Genomic DNA, 18,553 nt, shown 5'->3' with positions numbered 1-18,553 from the left:
TTTGTTCTCAGCATCTACGCTGAAAACACTCATGATTGACACTGGTAGAAGCAATAAACAAGCAATGGGAAAAGAATAATAGGGAAATTATTTTTCTTTGTCAAGAAAGGATATGTATTTACAAAAGATTTCTTTCCATCTACAGGGGTCTGAAATCACAGGGAATTACTTTTGAGACTGTGGTAATATCCTTAGAAATTAATGAGCCAGTCATTCATACGGCTTAGGGTAGTCATACGGGTCCTTGACTCCTACTCTGAGCCTCTTATAAGATAAACAGGTGTCTATTGAAGACTTTTAGGCATGGTCATATAATGCCTTGAGGTTTCACAGAGGGTCTCTTTCCTGTGAATTCGCTAAAGTTAAAACAACACAGGGAGGCCACGTGGGAGGCAATTCTGGATCTTTTTTAGACATTCTGCTCCTCACCAGTAGGTCACTGGAAGTGGAAGAGGCAGCAATTGTTTTTCCCCGCTGTGAGCAATGGATTTGAACATGCCTCACACTGCTCTCATGCTGGGTTTTCTTCCCCTCTTCTTTTCCCTGTAACACGAGTGTTAACTGAGCAAACAAAAGTCCTCTGGGCGCTAAGAATAACACAGCCTGTCCAAAGATCAACTGATTATTTCATGCATTTTTCTTAAGATAATGGAGACTTTTGTTTTTAGTGAGAAGGACTTGAACACTAGCTTATTTTGTGAATATTCTTTTTATAAAATGTGTAAAACTTCAAAATATAACAAATTCAATAAAAAAATGCTCATGAACCTGAAACCAAGCAATCACCACGATTAAGACTTAGCTTTATCTCCTTCCCAGGTTTAATATGAGCTTAGTAATTGAAGTCATGTATTTGAAACAGCAATATATTTTTCCCACTGTTATGAATTTCATTTCATGTATCTGAAGATAAAAATGACCTATTCTTTGATTGTTGGATTATTGGGTAGTTAAAGATATTTTTGATTTTTCTTGCTAATAAGAATAGGCAATGAATTTACTTTGTCATAATTGTTTGCTGCAGTGATTTCCTTAGAATCACTTTGACATGGAATGACAAAGTCATTTTGAAAGTGTCTTAAAATTTTTGATATAAAGTTAAGCATTTCTTTAAATACTTGCATGACTATGCATTTCCAGCTGCAGTGTGTGCCTGAAGAAGGCCTTCTCCATTTTCATCTCTGTTATTGGTTCTGAACAACCTGGTGAAGATTACACAGAAAATTATGTTATTTGGCCAATTTAACTTTCACTTCTGTGATTTGTTTCATTTGTGTTCTCTATTAAATTTTCTTTCAATTGTGCTGTGCTTTGATATTGTTTTCTAAGAATTTTTTTACATAATAAGGATTTCTACTGACAATGTGTACCAGTTATGGAAAATAATGTTTTCGAAGTTTCATTTGTCTTTTAATATAATTTTATTTCCTGTAAAGGGGCTGTTAGGGTCAGGGGACAGACAATTCCTCATGAAACTTTTAGTTTTGGAACATCTTGTGATTTTAAATGTTGATTATTTTTACACCAGGACCAATTGTTTCTAAAAGCAGATGCAGTGGCTCCATTAGGACACTGGGAATGGACTTAACTACTCATCATGAAAGATGAGGGCTTCTTAACTCAGGGTTTTCTCTGTAACTCAATCTACTGATCATGTAGATTAATCCCTCTTCTTTCCTCTCTGTGGATTGTGATATTTCCCAGAATCTTTATGTATGTTGAATATTTTCCAATTTATAATGATAAACCTAATGTGTTGCTTCATAAGCAATGTGTGTTAAAGTCTGTTGTATGTTTTGTTGGTGAAACTTTTTAAAAATTTCTTAATTTATTGACTAGGCTTGAAAGAAATAACTTCCACAATTTTATGATTAATTGTTTGATTTTTGATTTACAATTCATGTATTCCTGCTTTTTTGTATTATTTCATTTGCTATCTTTCATGAGATTTGACTTGTTATTATTTTTGTTTTATTTTAAAGTTATTATTATTATTTCTTTTTTGTTTTTTGCTACTGTATCAGTTATGTTGCTTTTACCTATAGTCATGGAACCAAAGTTAACTATGTGAAGTGAATTAATCCCAGGCACTGTAAGACAAATACCAAATGCTTGGGTCAAATGTGGAATCTGAAGAGATGAACTTCATTGAAATTGAGAGTAGACTTGAGGTCATCAGATCCTGGGGTAATAAGGAGAGCATGCAGTTTGGCTAATAGGTTCAAAGTTACAGGTAGATAAGAGCAGAAAACAATATGTGCAACTTAGAATGACTAGATACAATCATAAAATACAGTAAAAAATAAAAAGAGTTTTTAGTTGTTTTGCCATAAAATGATAAATATTTGAGGAGAGAAGTATATTTAACCTGATTTAAACATTACACAATATGTACATGCACTGAAATGCCAGATGGTACCCCATAAATACATACAAATTTTACTTTTTAGTATTAGCTAAAAGGGAACTCAAAGTTAAAATTGTAGGAATTGGATAATAGTGTAAGTAAAAATAACTCAAACAATGCTTGCTAATGTTATTTATCTGACAAATACTTGTAGTTTACCAAGTGCTAGTATTCAAGTTTCTGTGCAATTTAAGATTCAGCTTCACTAACTTTATCCTCACAACACTCCTATGAGGTAACTCCTGTTGCTATGTCACTGCCCAGATTTCACAGAAGGAAGTAGAGGTCACTAACAAGGCTTCATATCTAGCAAGTTTCCATGTTCAGATATGAAATTAAACAGTTTGTTTCAGGAGGCTTTGCATTACCTTAAACAACCTGTCAATTAAAAGGCAAACGGATGAAATTTTCAAGACATGAATGGCACTGAGGCCTCATTTGCTTGGCTGTTACCAAACAAAATACTTGAAGCAATGTGCAAAAAAGTGAGGGAATATGATAGTAAGCAAAGAAGGAAAATACATTGCTTCTTACTGGTAGGTAGCTTGTTAAAATATTCAAAATATGGAAGCTACATATGAAGTCACAAATATGGTATGGTTTACTGCCCATTTCCCACTTGAGTCCTAGGAAAAGCAGATAGGAGTTTGCAATTCATAGAAATCTCATTGACCAAGGCGTGACTTTGAGAGGATGCTTGGAAAGATGAATAGACAACTTTGTAATAGAAACCCTGAACTCTTAGCAAAACTCCTAGGAGAATAAGGGAAGATAGTTCCCCATATTAGCCTCTTTTCATTGGGACAAAATGGAGCCTTACGGTAAAAGCATCCCATACCTTACAACTGTGTAAGTCTCTTTCCAAAGGGAACTCACAGCTCTCCTAGCAATAACTAAAGCACATGAGACAGAGACCACTAAGAGGAATGGATGGTTTGGAGAAAGTCCTACCAATAGCCTCCAGGAGCTTCCCAACATGATCTCCATGTATATGGACCCAAACACATTTGCATTTACTATTGCTCGTTTTAAAAATCCTGTAACTCCTTGGTTCAAGTCTCTTAACTTAAGAGGAAGATGTTTTTTAACTCAAGGATAATCTCTCTGAGTGGACATGAGAGACAGTACTCCAACCAAGGAGATACAGGACACTGAACAAGTTTATTGAGAAATAAAAGTGAAGACAGGATTTCACCAGCCATCTATGCACATAGCTTTGGTCACATTTTCAGTGTGCAGGTATCTTTCCCTTTTTTATCTTTAAATATTTGTTAGCACTTTGTGTTGCACAGTGTTGAACAAAGATCCTGGTCTGTTGGAAAGATCTGTGATTCATCCAGCCCAGGAACCCCTGTCCTCAGTTGGATGCAGCACTATACAGAATATGTTTTTTTTTTCCTTTAGGTCATGGAAATTATAGAGAGAATATGGGAAAATATAGGTGATAATGAATCTGAGGACCTGAATGGAAGACTGGGCAGCCTCTGTTAGCTACTTCATCACAGTAGCTGGCCTCACTGATATATTATGTTCTCCTTCTTCCTGGTAGTTTTGTAGCCATGGGACTGCATTCTACTCAATGGGACATGAGTGGAAGTATTATGGGTCACCTCCAAGCTGAACCAACCACACCTACAAACTCTTCTCCAAATCTCACTCCTATACCCAGGAAGCTGTGGAGGATACAAGCTTGAGTGACAGGACCCATGACAACCTGAATTGCTATTTGGATCAGACTCCTCTCCACCATTTCTTTCCAAATTGGAACCATCTCCAACTTTTGTATGAGCAATCCATAGTTTATATCGGAGGTGTTACTTATATGTGGATCTATATGCAGCGGTTCCTCTGCTGAATTATATACAAACATCCGTGTGTGTGTGTGTGTGTGTGTGTGTGTGTGTGCTAGTGTGTGCACGTACACACTTCTTTTTAGAAAGGAGACACAGGAAAATGGAAGAAAACAGAGGAAAAGGATAAACCATCTCATTTGGCATTTTATTTTCTTTATATTTATATGAAAATGTAAACCAGATTCATACATTATTTTCTTCATTTATTTTTAAATGTCAACACACATTGCCATTGTAAATTATTTTTCTTTTTTCGTGATCTTAAGTATAAAATCAAATTAAAATAATATGAAACAAGTAATATTAGACAATTTTCCTTATATGGTAAGATCACAAATATGGTTGGTTTCTTTTCTATTTCTCCAATAGTTTCCTGTGGTGCTGATAGTCTCTGAAGTATGAAGGTATTATTAATTATTAAGTGGTTACTTCTAATGTTAGATGAGAGCTCTTGAAATATAATTTACTTTATATTTAATTTATGTTTGATGCATTCATAGACATACTCTGATTTAGTGGAGTTAATAATCACTTTAACCTATACTCTGATTTTTTTCTTTGATTTAATGAATGGTTATGAGAAATAAGGTTATTGAGTAAGATTTTCTGGACCATCATAATCTATTTCATGAGCTTCTTGTGGGAGGTCCTTTTCTTTTATTTTGGGGCAGCTCATAGAACTCCTCCTTATTCAGAGCCTCAAGATGAGCCCTGTGTCCTCTGGCCATCAATATTGAAGAAAGCTAAACTGACCCCATTTCTATTTCTTTCTTGTGCTTTTGTTTCCTTCCTCATTGCTAAGAGATTTCTGTATTTACCTTGATGTTAAAAACTGCAGCCACCATCACAGTATTTCTTATACTGTATATATTTGTCATATATGATATTTCATATAGTGTCAGATGCACATTTATCCATTTTTCCATTTTTAAAAAAGAATATTTTTTTTAAAGATCTATTTATTTATTACATATACAATGTTCTGCCTACACGCCAGAAGAGGACACCAGATTGAATTGTAGATGGTTGTGAGCCACCATGTAGTTGCTGGGACTTGAACTCAGGACCTCTGGAAGAGCAGGCAGTGTTCTTAACCTCTGAAAGCAGAAACTTCATTCAGTGGCTGATGTAAGAAGAGGCACATTCCCATGGCTAAGCACTGAGCTGAACTCAAGAAAGCCAGTAACAGAGAGGGAGGACTGATGACCAAAGGGATTAACACTGGGCTGGTTTAACCCCCAGAAACAGCTGACCTGACAAAGGTTAACTCTTGAATCCCAGGCATCAGCCTGGGAATCCAGCATGGGACTGATCAAGACCCCCTGAATGTGGGTGTCAGTGAGGAGGCCTAGGTAATTTATTGAGCCTTGGGCAGTAAATCAGTATTCATCCCGAGTATACACACAGACATTGGACTCCCATCCAACAATGTGAGATGCACTCTTACCCTGAACTCTTGGGGGAGGGTCTAGGCCCTGCCCTATATGAAATGACAGACTATGGACACCCCCATGGAGAGCCTCACCCTCCCTGGGGAAATGAGGGGATAATGGGGGGGTTGGGGGAGGGCACGGGAGTAGGGGAGGGAAAGGGAGAGGGACCTGGAACTGACTTGTGAAGCAACCTTGTTTCTAATCTAAATTTAAACTTAAAAATAAATAATAAAAAAAGAACAATCTTTTATTTTACATACCTATCCCAATTCCCTCTCCTCCCCTCCTTCTGCTCCTCCAACAACAACCCCCATTTACATCTCGGAAAGGGTGAGGCCTCCCACAAGGAGTCAACAAAGATTCTCACATCACACTGAGGCAGGACCAAGGCCCTCCCCCTCTTATCTAGGCTGAAAAATTATCCTTTCACAGGGAATGGGCTCCAAAAACCCAGTTCATGTACTAGGAATAAATACTGGTTCCACCTTTTGTGGCCCCACAAACTGCCCAAGCCACACAATTGTCACCCACATTCAGAGGGCCTAGTTTGGTCCTATGCAGGTTCCCCAGCTGTTAGTCCTGAGTCAGTGAGCTCCTACTAGTTCCAGTCAGCTGTTTCTGTTGGTTTCCCCATCTTCATTGTTTTAACATCTTGTGTGCTGATACAGTTGCAGTCAATGATTATAGAGGTCATATCATGCCTAATTGACAACACTTTTTCTTACTTACCATATCTGAAAACAGCAGTCTATTTTACGAATCGTGGGATCTAAGATTTGATGAAACAATACTTCATTCCAATGCTTACTGTTTGTGTTTTCCTCTTCCCCGTGACAGCATGAAGGGACTGCATGCATCCACCAAATGTACTTCCATTACCACCCTTTATCAAACTGATTTTTTCCTACACTTTGTTCCCCTTTCCCGTCTAGTATATATTTTCATTTTACCATTGTATTACTTTTTCCAGCTACATCTTATTATTTAGCTCAATGACTTTTATTATTTTTTAAGAATTTAAAAACTAATACTCATATGTAAAAGTTTCACAAAATATCAAGCACATACTAGAACAAATGTATTTGTAATTATATTTTTCCTTTTAAAAACATATTCTCTTCTTTTTTGTGTTTAACTTCAGAATGAAAATGGCATTAGCACTTGGCAGTGCTTTTGGAATTTCTTTGAATAAAATCACATTTAGAAGATACCCTTTACAAACTGCACTATATAACACAGCAAAGTGGGGACTAAGACACACACAGACCTGACTGCTTATTTCAACCTTAGTATATTCAGAACTATCAGCAAGCATGACTATGTCTAAGCCAGTAGACCAATAAGAAATAATTCCACAATTCACAATGATTTTCAAACAAGCGGGACATGGTTTTCTGAAAAAAAAAATAAAGATCACAGTGATAAAAGCATCTTGCCTCGCATGTACATTTTTTACTAGACAGCAGAGGTCAAGATTTTTCTGTTCATCACCATAAGATCCACTTTCTTTACCCATTAGTGTTTTCTGGATGCTAGCAGATGACACAAAACCCTTGTGTCCTCTGTATAGTTATACATCTCCCATGCCCAAGGCTTTCCTTTTCATATTTGTGAGATGTTTGCTCTTGGGCTTCTGTGCTTTGGATGAGCTCCATTCATAAACTGAACAGAGTAAAAAGATTGAGTTTAGAAAGCCTTGGTATTTGACTGGCCATACTGTCAGCCTGGATGCTGACTGACTGCCTGGATGCTGTCCCATGCAAACCTTACACATACTTGATGATACAATGTTCATCCACAAGATTTTCATTTTCACAGGTAGTAGCCTTCAAATGACTTCTAGAGTTGAACTGATGGATCAAAAGCTATCCTGCAATTTCAATGCATATGAGTGTTGCCAGTTGTCTTCAAAGGAATTGATGAAAATTGTCATTTTTGACAGTGGAAATATATTGTTTATGATCTAATAAAGCCATTGGTGATCAGAATGCAAAGCTAGCCACAGTCATAGAAGCTAGGCAGTGGTGGTATACACTTTAATACCAGAACTCAGGAGACAGAGGCAGATGGATTTCTGTGATTTCAAGGCCACCCTGGGCTACATGAAAGTGAATCAGGCTTAAAGAGAAACAGAGTTCACGTCTTTAATCCCAGCACTACTGAGGTATATAAGAAAGGAGCAGGATCAAAAGTCTCAAGCCATGTTGAGGATAGGATCCCTCCCTGAGCCTTGGTAGAGGTAAGAGGTCTCTGGTGGCTTGGCTACTTTGCTTGTCTGATCTTCAGCTTGAACCCAATATCTGTCTCTGGGTTTTTATTATTTATGCTAAACTTTGTCTCTGTTGTTTACCAGCATTAGGTATTACTAAATTTAATCTTTTCTAGATTTAATCTATAAACCGCCATCTAGTTTCAATATGTATACACAATTTATTATAATTTTTAGGATTATTGTGTTTTATTCAGAGTTCACTCTGATAGTGTTGGCTTTTATTATTTTGTAAAAATTATGCATTGAGATTTGTATTTTCGTGGAATAATACAGCAATTTTTAAATGTTAAAGAATCTCTGTCTTGGTCTGTTTTGTTTTAAAATGAAATGTCTTATCGTGGGTAATTTAGAATCAATAGAAATCCATTTGGCTGTCAATTCCAGAGGATAGGAGTCCAATGTCAAGATACTGGTATGTGGTGAGGGCCCTTGTGATATGTCATTCCTTGGAGGAATGTAGAAGAGCAAAAGTATACGGTAGAGAGGGGAAACAGTCTGAACTCTTTCTTTGGTCTAGAATCTTCTCCTGCCATAACTAATTCCTCTCCAGTAACAACATGGCCAGATATCACCTAATGTAGACCAGGCTCATCTTGAACTCATGGTAATCCTCTTCATCAGACTCCCAAGCACTAAGATTACACCTATGAATCAGGACATATAGTATTAATCTATCTCTTGATGTTCATTCCTCTCTACACTATTGCATTAGGGATTAGATTCCAACACAAGGAATTTCAGGGAAGTATTCCAATCACAACATTAAAAAATATCATTAATAAGACCTAGCAATTTTTAATATTTATATATGTTTTTCTGGCATAATAGGTTCATCTGAAACTTACTTTATTTTAAAGTTAGAAATACATGTAGACTCATTTATGCTTTTTATAATGATAAACTGAACATCCCTAAATCATTTATTAAATATTCCCTTTTCCCACAGTGCCCTGATTTTCAACATCAATTATAAACTAATATTGAATAATGTATTTATTTCTGCATCTAAACTGTTATTTATAATTGGTCTGCCATCTATTTCTGAAAAAGTACAAGTTTAAATTTCTATAGCCCTAAAATAGATTTTATATTTTGGGTGAATACCTTACTTCAGTCACTCCCCTTTAACTTTTCATTGCTATTCTAATGGATATTTCCCTTCATTAATCACGCTGTAATTATACTAAAATTGCATTTGACTTATAGTTTAATTTACAGAGAATTTAATTCATACATTATTAATTTGTTTATTCAAAATCAGATCTCTAGCTCAAGAGTTTTTAAAAATTTTAGGTGTTTTGGCAGTGTTTTCCTAAATAAATCACAGATTGTTAAAATACTCAACTCCTAGTTATTTTTATTTTTTATGTTATTTCTTAAAATGTGATTTTTGAAATGAACAACAATAATAATACAACTATAGACAGTTTTTGTAGAAATGTATTTGTGTGTGTGTGTGTGTGTGTCTGTGTGTCAGTATATGCACATCTATGTGCATGTATCTCTGCAGGCCAGCAGAGGGCATTAGATGCCCTGGAACCAGAAATACAGGCAAGAGCTGTCCAGCATGGCTTCTGGGGAACCAAACTTGGGAGCCATCATCTTTTCTTGTTTTTCCCATATGTGGGAAAATTATATGGTTTTGTATATAGCAACCTGCTGCATAATTGCAATGTTCTACTTAAGGTTTCATTGATTCTTCTGATGTTTCTGTGTATCTGATCATATCATGGGTAGTTTGGAAAACTTTTTCTCTCCATTTTCCAAATATGTAGACTTTTTTTTCTTTCCTTTAATTTTGATTAACTAGTGTGGTGACTGGTTGATACATGAGATGTGCTGGTTTATAACTATTTTGTCTGCCTTCTGAACCTTCTAGGGCATGTTTCTACTTCTCTTCAGAGTAACTGAGTGGAAGATACATGTGGAAACTGATCATTGCAATGTACTTGCTGCTGTGACTTAGCATCTGTTTCTTTCACCTTTTTACGCTGCTTCCAACTCGATTGTTCTTTTACCTTGATATCTTGTCTACCTATTTTCTTTAAAGGTAACACATTAAGAGCTTTCCTTTGGCCTTGCTTTTGATTGTGCCTGGCAGAAAGTGTGGTCAAAATCCAACTATGCAAGCTGGAGAGATAAATCAGTTGTTCAAGGTTACGTTCACAATCAAAATCCAAATATGCTTTAACTACAATATCACATCTCAGTATTGGAACTAAAGGACAGCTAACTGGGCCTTTATCTAAAACTTTTGGTCAATGCTACATCCTGAGATTTTATACCTGGAAACCTTCAGAAATACTGTATTCAATAAAAGATGGGAGGGCTTTGTGCATGCTGTCAGGGTTCTTCTATCTCACCTCGAATGCAGTGTAGATGGCAGTTATCTCTATAGTTTGAGGTATGGTGTTGTGACTGGGGTAGTGACTTCATAGCAGTGGAGATTGTTACTTTCATCTTTTTATTTGTTTACTTTATTAATATGAGTAAGAGAAATGCAGAAAATGACACTATGAACTTCCTCCCAAATGCAGCTGGCTTACTTTATACATTAGCCTCTGACAAGCCCCCCCTTTTAAATCTTATCTTCTTTGATAAAGTTTATCTTGCTGTATACTTTATGAAGAACACAACGTAAATTCTTTCTATAATAAGCACATTCCTATTTTTCCTTTTGTTTTGTTTTCTTAATTACTTTTATAGATTTGGTCCTTTCTATCTCAATTGATCATGTTTTGTCATAGTTAATAAATATTTCATCTTTATCTCCTTTCCTTATTATCAAAAATGGAGAAAACTTTTTGGAACTGACAAAATAACAAGTTATGTCTAGTGTCTGTGAAAGTGTCTATAATTGGAGACAAGGGGACCGTAGGCTATGCTACCCAGGTTCATGATGGCTGGGTGTCCATGTATTCTAGTAAATAAACACAGTATAGCTGATATCTATGCAATGCATCCTGATTGGTATGAGGTGAATAGAATTTTCATTGTTGAGAACTGTCTACTTTTGCATTATCAGCTAGTACTGTAGCTGATGCCAACAGCTGGTCCACAGTATTTTTTTATTTTCTGAATATTTGACTATTATTTCAGTCCCATTTTAGAGAGTTTTAAAGTGTCATGAAATTCACATAATTACTTTAATATTTGTATTGTAAATAACTTTTATAATTTTCTGTATGGCAGAGTTGCTGAAGGGCAAAACAACTATGTGTATTTGAGGCTTTTGTTGATATGAATGGTTACCTTAAAAATTTTTATTTATTTATTTATTTTTTTTTTGGTTTTACGAGACTAGGTTTCTCTGTATTGTTTTGGAGGCTGTCGGTCCAGCCCAGCCTTGAACTCACAAAAATCTGCCTGCCTCTGCCTCCCGGGTGCTGGGATTAAAGACGTGTGCCCCACTGCCCAGCCAAAAAAATGTTTTATTGTCTTATAGATTATTTCAGTACTGTGTTTAGAAAATTATTAAATATTTGAAAAGTTTTCTGACTTTTATAAAGTTTCATGAGAGAAATTACAAGCTGAATGGATACTAAGAATGATTATTTTAAGGTTCACATATTTTTCCTCCAATACATATTTTTTTCTGTTTACTCGAAATCAATTATCTATAGTATGTCTTGGCTCAAATTTTTGCTCATGAATTTTGTTAGCACTCCTTGAATAATTTTATTATTCCATAGTTTGAATTTACATCTTAGTTGAGCAAAGGAAGAATGGTGGGAGGAGGTTGTAATAATTGCTTTCACATGCTGCTACATTATGAATCTGCATTGGCCTTGCCCACATTTTGAAGTACATGGAACGATCTTCATTTTATTTGCTATTTGGAATATTAAAAGAGAAGGGAAGAGATATATCAAGGTTCAAAAGTGCTTCCTAAGATGTACACAACACCCTGCAACCACAACCTTAGGGCATCTAATGCCCTTTTCCAGTCTTCACTGGTATTCACATATTGAACATGTGTACATATGTGCAAAATGAAAATAAACCTTTAAAAAAGGAAAACGTTCCTTTTATGATAACTGTTGATATTCCATTTCTCAACAAGCATTTTGATTTCATCTGGGACTTGGAATTGTTGAAATCCTCTACAGAATAGTGAAAACTGATGCTCAGACACACTGAGTACAACACTTCTTTCAAATGGAAGTCTCAGAACAGCCGAGTTGGTGTCAGATCTGATTCCCTTTCAGATGTTTGTGCTTTAAGGTAATCCATACGAAGGCACTATCTCCATTTTCCTAAATAATCAAAAGCTGTTGGAGTGTGTAAGTTATTCTTAGTGCATATTCATTTACTGAGTTATGATGTCATACTGAGAAACTGTAATAATTTTACACATGAACTCACAGCCTCAGCTGGGCTTTCATACTGAATATGGAGGCAACAATGAGCTTGCTGATGGTTCAAGATAAAATGTGCAGTGAAGCTGAGGTGTTTCTGCAGCATCATGCAATGCCTCTGTACCTTTGTTCTGCATAGAGAACAAACACTTTGCACTAAGCATGTCACCATACCATGCAAAGTCACAGAGCACCACCTGAAATGCCACAGTTAAGATTCGAGCATGCTATGATGGACTACAGTACTTTTATTGTTGTAGAAATGTTCTTGGAATTACGTTATGATTATGAAAATGACACTTGTATATATTTTCTATCATTGTTTCTCATCATGTTAAGTACTGAATGAGTATGTCTCTGGCTTGTATTGTCTTAGAATGTTGAATTTTGATTTTTTTTGCTTGAGCCGGTGACTTGATTTTCATATAAAAGTGTCAAATGAACTTCGTTCTGGAATCAAAACAGCTTTTTGTAATTTTAAAAATAGTCCCAGACATGCATGTGACTGTACCTTGTATCTATGTGAAGTGGCTTTCTCAGGACTGATGAGTATAAAATCACAACTGCTCCTAACTCCATGTTCAGGAAGATCTTCTGAATTCCTTAGGCATCTGCAGTCACCTGTGAACACACATACACACACATACACACACACACACACACACACACACACACACACACAGGAAAGAGAGTGTGTTTTAAAAATTAAATTTTAAATAAAGAAGACAGAATGGAGAAATGTTTTAAAAGCCTTGGTTTAGACAATATTCTCCAACAGCTCCCTAGCTCTGAGAAGTGAATATAAATATGACATCCAACCTCTGTTTACAGTAGCAGAATGAGGTACCAAACTGAATTTATTGGCCAGATATTTTCAAAATGACTCACTGTTGAGGAGGGAACACATGTTTGAGACTGGAATGTTTTTGATTGAATTTAGCAGATAACTGATTGCTAAGTCACCAGGTGATTGGTAGCTCCTGTGTGTGTGTGTGTGTGTGTGTGTGTGTGTTGATGTCTATGATTATTCTTTTGAGTATTAAAATTCCTGGGATAAAACCCCTACTAGAGCTACAGTTAGTCTTAAATAAAAATCCTATGTATTCTTGCTGAATGTAGAGTTTTTTTTTTTACCCTTTTGGGTTGATCCTCTTCTTGGTATTATCTAATTTAGCAAGAAGAGCCACGTTGATTGAAAATCACAAAACAACAAAGGGTGTTTTTGTTTTAAGGCATGCATCCCCCCTGTATTTTCTTGATAACTAAAGTCAGCCTTGTGGTGATATATTGTTTATGACCTAATAAAGACACTGGAGATCAGAATGCAAAACCAGCCACACCAGTCAGCCACAGAAGCTGGGAGGTGGTGGCACATACCTTTAATACCAGGACGCAGGAGACAGAGGCAGATGGATCTTTGTGAGTTCAATGCCACCCAGGTGTACATGAGAGTGATTCAGTCTAAAAGAGAAACAACTCATGCCATAAATTCCAGCACTAGAGAGGTAATTAGTCTCCAGCCCCGTTGAGGACAGGATCCCCCTTTCAGCTTTGGTAAGAGATCTCTAGTGGCTTGGCTGCTTTGCATCTCCGATCTTCAGCCTGAATCCCAATATCTGTCCTTGAGATGCTTACATAGCATCTAAGAACTTTTTCTTCATTAAGTTTTGTGAAGGAAAACCATTTACTTGATTAAGTAAGACTAGTTGAGTTCTTGAGTTAAAAATATTCATAGGGTCAGAAAAACACACCAGCAGTTGGTCAATGAGAAGAAATGGTGAATAGAAGGTTATTCATAAGAACAGGATATTTTAGATATTCAGTCTTCCCCCTATAACTGAAGTTGAAATCCAAATGGTGTGAAATCCAAACGGTTCTCACAAGAAACATGTTTACTAGGCTAACTAAGAAAATGAGTGACATTGATCATGTGAATCTTGAAGAATGGCATTTATAAGGTTAGGAATATAGTTCATCTGGTTGTGTGTGCTCGTGTGTGTGTGTGTGTGTGTTATGCTTGTGTATGTAATATATGTGTATGTGTATATATCTCTGTGGTGTGTGTGTGTGTGTGTATAGTGTTTTCTGTGTGTCTATGTGTGTCTATTTCTCTGGGTGATGTATTTGTGTATGTTGATGTGTGTGTATATGTGTGTGTATGGGAATGTAACTGGAAATGTGAGACAGGAAGATGACAACTAGACTATGAGAAATCACAGGAAAGTTATTTCCTTCTAGGAAAATGAAGACCTGAGACAAGGAGGTCAGGAAGAAGTACTTTTCTGGCTTTCCCATGATCTCAGGAACATTTCCAGGGGATTTAAAGCACAATTTCCAAAGTGTCCATTGAGCAGCACAATGTTGTCACTCCAAGTTGTTGACAGGGAGAGCTGCAGGTGCTGCCGTAAATTCACAGGATCTGGTCATAAATGCCTATAGGACAATTCCTTGGAGATTGTTTCTTCCTTACTTAGGTTGCCTTGAAATGAAGATGCCACTTTTTAATATCTTTGGAGTGGAAAGCTATCAGAAACAGTTATTCTGGAAAACTGATTTCAGCCAACAACCAACAGAACAGCATGTCTTTTCAAACACACGCATATGTGATGTATGCTTACAGTGTACAATGCCCTGAAGGATATCAGAAATCAGTATGGCTTTGTAGAGGCAACAGTTGGCTACCATCCTTGTATATCAGGAGTCAAAAAGAGAAAGCATTATCTTCTATAAGAGAAGTGGTATAACAAGTGATGAAAAACCAGTCTCCAATTATTGCTATATACAAATATTAAGAAAGAAAACTTTGGCCTTTGATGGTATCATGAACCACATACATCAAAACAGACCCCACCTTCAGTAGGGCCATAGACCCAGACATGGTCCTCAGCTGCAACCCAGGCCCTGATATCACCATAGAACCTAGTGGCAGTGCACACCCCTCAGATCTGTATGGCCACAAACTACTATACAGAGAAGCTTCTCTAGTAAGGCCTGACAGTTGCATTGATCTATGGGCATAGGGCTATAAATTCAGAGACAGTTTGATGCTATGTACACTTAGCAAAATAATAGTAGATAGTCACTCCTTTAGCCTATAAGCCCTCTAATAATTGATTAGTGTCCAGAGTATAGTATCAGGCATGTGTCTCCTCCTGAAATCCAATCAGAAAGTGATTGGTTGCCCTGCAACATTGTGTCCTTATTGCACCCATTGGCACATATTGCCATTCAATATAGTGATTTATAAGATTTACACATGGGAAGAATGGTGATGATTTTTCTCCCCTAAAAACCTCTACAGCACCTTCAGGTACCATGAAAGATAGGAAGCAAGATGGAAGCTTGCACTTTGATTTCTCCATGTCCAGTGACTAAGGTGTGTGGTCTCTTCAGGAACACAGTCATGTTTTTTCTTTTTTGGAAGATCAAGAACAATAGCAGTAGCTTGTATTGTTTTGGGGATTTTAAAACTGCCACTGGGCTTTTTATTTGGCAAGGTATGGTTGTGGGAAGAACAGTGTTGCCATCTAGGCATACCTTGGCCTTGTCCCTTGGGGACCTGGCAGAGTGCATCATCCCTCCACACATGTCAATCAGGCTCTATGCAGGCACATGATGTCCCTTTAAGAGACAAGATCTGCCTACTCCGGCTTGTTCTTCTCATCTGCTCCTCTGAGGAGGCAGCCAGGACTTTTCCTGTCTGCTCCCCCTCTTTCCTTCTTTCCTCCTCTCTCCCTTCCCTTTCCCCATTTTCTTCCCTTTCCCCAATGAAACTTCCCATGCAAGCTCTGTTTGCTTGGGTGTATTTGTCTGTCATCTGCTTTGGGCCTTCCCACCAAGGTCCAATCCCTAGGCATATCATAGCAAACAATATCACCTTTGTAAGACACAATGACATGAAAGGAAAAGGAGAACAGGCAGGGAAAATTAAGTGTTGAGAGGGGTGGGAGGGTATGTCAAAAAAAGGACTCTGGGTAGAACTAACTACCAAGGAAACTTGAAAAAGAGTTTAATTGGAGTTACCCAAAGTAACTTTTAAAGAAATAAATTGAGCATCATATACAAAAATTAAACACACACTGTGTTTAGTATTTGTATCCTAGCTGACTATATATATATATGTATATATATATATATGTATATATATTTCCTTGAAATCAAAATAGGGACAGCAAACTGGAAATACAGGCCTTCCGTATCACCTGAAAGTTGATTTGTAGAACCTGTGCTCAGGGAAATACTGAGCCAATATGGTTTTGTGTTTTGAACTGGTGTCATTTAAGTAAGAGACATGGAATGACTGTGGTTTTATAGCTGCCTGCCTTCCTTGATGGGAAGGTGTGTGCAAATTAAGATGGAACCTGTCTGTGGCTAAAGTGTAAAACAGCCCTCTGAAAGATCAACAATTATCTATCACAATCCAGAAAAGAGCAGCAGTTTTAAATATCCCTTTTCCTCATGAATGTACATCTCTACCACAGAACTTGGTTACTTTAGTGATGAGGGATGTCCTTCTGTATATATGTATATATGTTTCTCTTTTGGGTTTGATGAATAAAACACTGGCCAATGGAGGCAGGGGGATAGGCAGGGCTAGGAGACAGGGATAATTCTGGGAAAGGTAGGCACAGATTTCCACGTAGAGATGCCATGTCGGAACTGAGAGGAGAGGACACAACAGGCATTCTCTGGTAAGCCAAGACCCCGTAGAAATACATAGATTAATAGAAATGGGTTAATAATTAAGACAGAGCTAGCCAATAAGAAGCCCTAGCCATTGGCCAACAGTTTATAATTAATACAGCATCTCTGTGTGTTCATTTGGGGTTGAAGCAGCAGGACCTGGCAGGACAAGAAAATCCAGCAACACTTTAGTATTGGAGCATTCTCATCACAGACTTCTAAAACTAGTCTGCACATTTCCAGTCAGTATTCATATGTCTGGCTGCCTAATAGACTGCACATTTCCTGGGGACAAGAAACAGGTCTGACTAGCTTCTTGTTTCTCCCGTCTTTATACACTTCACACTTGAAGTCCATAACATAACAAGTAAATAATAGAACTTGCTTTCCAAATTTCTTAGAGAAACCTGTTTGCTAAGTTCCTTAAAGGACTAGCCATGTTGTTGGGAATAGAAGCATGTTCCGTGCCAGGCTCAGTTTTTTGGCTTATCTGTGGCCTTCTACATCAGTCCATCCACCCTCCCCTTGCTGACAAAGCCAGCTTTCTGAGCCTGGGTAACAACTATGCTGCAAGGCAAATGAATTTTTGTGTGGAGGGTGTAGTCACTCGAGTCACACTGTGGCCTCATCTGACTTCACGAAGTGTCAAGGTAGAGATAGTGACAATTGCTCGACATTGGAAGAAGAGTAATAAACAAAGGATCCAACTTCCCAAAGAACACTTTAAGGCTACATTGAAAGAAAGAAGGAATTTCTGATAATTGTCCCATCACATCCAAGTACTGCTTTTGTGACACTAAAAACTTGTCCTTCAGCCTGTAAAGGTTTGAGTACTAAACTGTTACTGGGAAGACTTGGTTCATGCCTATGTTTTGATCACATGATAAAACCTTTTTTTTTCTATGTGAATTGTTTTTTCATGTTTTACCAAAGAAGGAAGGTGGGGCTTATAAATTCAGGGGCTACAAAGCAGGTGCCAAGGCCAGCAAAGGCTCCATTCACCATGTCTGGGAAGCTCACACACCAAGGAAAGACTATTTTATTAAATATCACCTGAAGACAGCAGAATTGAAAGCAGCAGAAAAGACAAATGACCACTGAAAAATTTAGTGCTCTGGGACACACACTGTATTTTTCACCATTTGCCATATTTACTGAAAAATCAATGGCAGATCTCCTGTCGTGTGACTGTGGAGTGACAAACCCTTATTACAGGTTAACACCCTATTATACCAGTTCATTTGTGTAAAACTTTCTGCCAGATGGGCAAATATTAATCGCTGAGAAGAAACAAAGCACAGCCTATTCCAAGAACAGGAGGAAAGGGAGCTTCTCTGAAAATGGAGATACTGGCTATTTTTTTATATCCATTTTATACCCAACAAATAAGTTTACCTAAGAAAAGATAGAACAAACAGTAACAACAGATGCAGGATCAGAATAAAGGACAAGAAAATTAGAAAAGAAAATTAGAATCATAACAAGTAGGTACTGAGAGAGAACCATGTGTCCAGTGCAGTTAGTTTTCAGTTCTCGAATGAACTGGG

The 18,553-nt window shown here is 37.1% G+C and overlaps 1 long non-coding RNA gene across 2 annotated transcripts in view; it reads right to left on the bottom strand.

Annotated features, from left to right (window-relative positions):
- LOC121140230 overlaps positions 1-7,594 on the bottom strand; it is a 35,577-nt gene extending 27,983 nt beyond the window's left edge. For both annotated transcript variants that reach the window (XR_005877021.1, XR_005877022.1), the window contains exon 1: positions 7,470-7,594. This is a non-coding gene — a long non-coding RNA (uncharacterized LOC121140230). The remainder of the gene's footprint in view (positions 1-7,469) is intronic.
- Positions 7,595-18,553: the final 10,959 nt, after the last annotated feature.

The sequence above is a fragment of the Mesocricetus auratus genome, unplaced genomic scaffold, assembly GCF_017639785.1.
Source record: "Mesocricetus auratus isolate SY011 unplaced genomic scaffold, BCM_Maur_2.0 Super-Scaffold_100004, whole genome shotgun sequence".
NCBI classification, from domain to species: Eukaryota; Metazoa; Chordata; class Mammalia; order Rodentia; family Cricetidae; genus Mesocricetus; species Mesocricetus auratus.
This window is presented reverse-complemented; position numbering and strand designations above follow the sequence as displayed.